Genomic DNA, 3,048 nt, shown 5'->3' with positions numbered 1-3,048 from the left:
TTTTCTGCAGGTGCTTATAAAAATTTCATGCATTACTTTTTGCGCCGTTGTTGCATATTCTAGTGAAAGGGTTAAGTCACGTAGTAAGGCGGATTAAGTTAATTGTAAGTTAGTTCATGATCAGTTACTTGATAATCATTGCAAGTCTTAAGTCAGTCATGAGTCATTAAGTCGATGGTATGTCGGTCGTGAGTCATTAAGTCGATGGTAAGTCAGTCGCAAATCTGTCTCAAAATACTCATAAGTGAGCCGTAAGCCACTCATCGTAAGTCAGTCATAATCTTCATCCACCGGAAGGCATGAGTGATTCGTAAGTCAGTCGTCAATCAGTAGGTGGTAAGTCACTCATGAGCATCGTAAGTCAGTTGTAAGTTCATCGCAGTTCACTAAGCCGTGCAGCAAGTCACAAGTGAACGTTAAATCCCTACAAGTTACAAGTTACATTCGTCATGAACCACCGAAGCCCTACCACTTAGTCAGTCAGTCAGTCAGTCCCAGTCACTACACTACTCTGGCCACAAGTCACTCATATTCATCGTAAACCACATTGAATTCGCAGTCAGTCAGTCAGTCAGCCAGTCAGTCAGTCCCGACAGCCAGTCAGTCCCGCCAGGTTGTAGCATCGGGGTCCCGGGGTTAAGAGGAGCTTGTCAACAGCTGTTCGGGGTTCACTACACCGAGGTCGTGAGCGTGAGAGTGGAGTGAAATGGTGACGTCACGAGAGAGAAAAATTATCCCACCACCCCCACCCTCCCTCTTCTCCCTCCCCTTCTCCCTCCCTCACCGTTTATAAAAGGGGATAAAGGATGAGAGGGTGAGGGGGGTGTGGGAGGGTGTCCAATGAAGGGTAGTGGGTAGAGGGAGAGAGGAAGGGAGGTAAGAGGTAAGGGAGAGGAAGGGAGAGAGAAGAAGAGGCAGGGAGAGTTGCCTAACAGGAAAGACCTTATCCCATAACAGGACATGGAACAGAAATAGATCGGTATCAGAAGTAGCAGTAGTAGTAGTAGTAGTAGTAGTAGTAGTAGTAGTAGTAGTAGTAGTAGTAGTAGTAGTAGTAGTAGTAGTAATTAGGTAAATGATAATGTAGTAGTAGTTTAGTGATAATGCATTTGTATTAGTAGTAGTAGTAGGAGGAGAAGACAAAACAAAAACAATGCTGGTATATCATATATCACAAGCGAGACATCACGATGCATTGTGGTGGTGGTGGTGGTGGTGGTGGTGGTGGGGGTGATGATGGGGGTGTAGTGATGAAGAAGCTTAGGGGGTGGAAGCTGGGAAGCTGGGAAGAGTGCTAATGAAAATGGCGGAGGAGGAGGAGGAGTAGGAGGAGGAGGAGGAGGAGAAGGAGGAGCAACAATAATGAGGTGGAGGTAGTGGAGATGATGGTGTTGGTGGTGGTGATGGAGATGACAGGGAAATGGGAGATGGAGGGGAGGTGGTGGTAATTGTAGTAGTGATAGTAGTGATGGTGGTGTGGGTGACCCGTCAGGAACCTCAGTAGTAGTAGTAGTAGTAGTAGTAGTAGTAGTAGTAGTAGTAGTAGTAGTAGTAGACTGCCACCTATCCCCCCTCCCAACCTCACGCTCCCACCAGCATCAATACACCACGTGGCCGGCATTCACAAAGACTCTCTCTCTCTCTCTCTCTCTCTCTCTCTCTCTCTCTCTCTCTCTCTCTCTCTCTCTCTCTCTCTCTCTCTCTCTCTCTCTCTCTCTCTCTCTCTCTGTTATTTAGATAAGTGTCTCTTCCTCATCATTTAACGCTAATTAGCAGGTGTGTGTGTGTGTGTGTGTGTGTGTGTGTGTGTGTGTGTGTGTGTGTGTGTGTGTATGTATGTATGTAGCAGGAGAACCGTTTGTGCGCAGGAGTGGATTGCGTGTGTATGTGTGTGTGTGTGTGTGTGTATGTGTATAGACAGTCCTGCCCCGCCCCACACCCCCTGCCCCACCCATGACGTCACGAGGCAACTGGCATATTACGCACTTAGTCTTCACTTACTGCTGTACCGCTCTTCCTCCTCCTCCTCCTCCTCCCCCTCCTCCTCTTCTTCCCTCTCCTCCTCCTCCTCTTTCTTCTGCTGTTGTCGATGGTGATAGTGGTGGTGGTGTTGCTTCGTCTGTTGCATGCCCACGTGGTAATGACATGGCTCTCTCTCTCTCTCTCTCTCTCTCTCTCTCTCTCTCTCTCTCTCTCTCTCTCTCTCTCTCTCTCTCTCTCTCTGCTTTCCTGTCCTTTTCTTCTACTATCACCTTAGTAGTCTTAGGTCAGGCCACCTCGTGGGGACCGCAAGGTCTGTTGTGGCCTGTTTTTCTATGTAACTCTATGTAACTCTCTCTCAATGTATGAGGAGTTAAACAGCGCATTGTGTCCTATATAAGGAGGGAGAGAGAGAGAGAGAGAGAGAGAGAGAGAGAGAGAGAGAGAGAGAGAGAGAGAGAGAGAGAGAGAGAGAGAGAGAGAGAGAGAGAGAGAGAGCTACATACAGATTACATAAACACACACACACACACACACACACACTTATCACACTTATGTAGGTCACTTCTTTAGTAGTGTGCCCTTATTTCTAACCACACGGAACCACCAGTACTTGAGCACAAACATCTGAGTACTGGCCTGGCGAGGGACACGAAATTGACGCAAAAGAACACACGAACTGAGTAACATCACTAGAATATATTGTCTTATCTCTCTTTCTTTCTCTCGTTTTTTTTTTTCCTACTGTTTTAATTTTTGGTACAGAATCTAGGTGTTTTGTTTGTGTGTGTGTGTGTGTGTGTGTGTGTGTGTGTGTATACTGGCATGGGACACGAGAATGACAGCAGATACCGACAGCTAACATCGCTGAAATAAATGCTCTCTCTCTCTCTCTCTCTCTCTCTCTCTCTCTCTCTCTCTCTCTCTCTCTCTCTCTCTCTCTCTCAAGTTGTTTTCTACTGTTTTAGTTTTGGGAGTAGTAATTGTTTTATTTATTTGTTTATTTTCTTTGGTTGATCTCCCTAATAGATGAAACGAAAATCCTTTCCTCTCTGTTTACTTCCTACT

The sequence above is a fragment of the Scylla paramamosain genome, chromosome 16, assembly GCF_035594125.1.
Source record: "Scylla paramamosain isolate STU-SP2022 chromosome 16, ASM3559412v1, whole genome shotgun sequence".
NCBI classification, from domain to species: Eukaryota; Metazoa; Arthropoda; class Malacostraca; order Decapoda; family Portunidae; genus Scylla; species Scylla paramamosain.
This window is presented reverse-complemented; position numbering follows the sequence as displayed.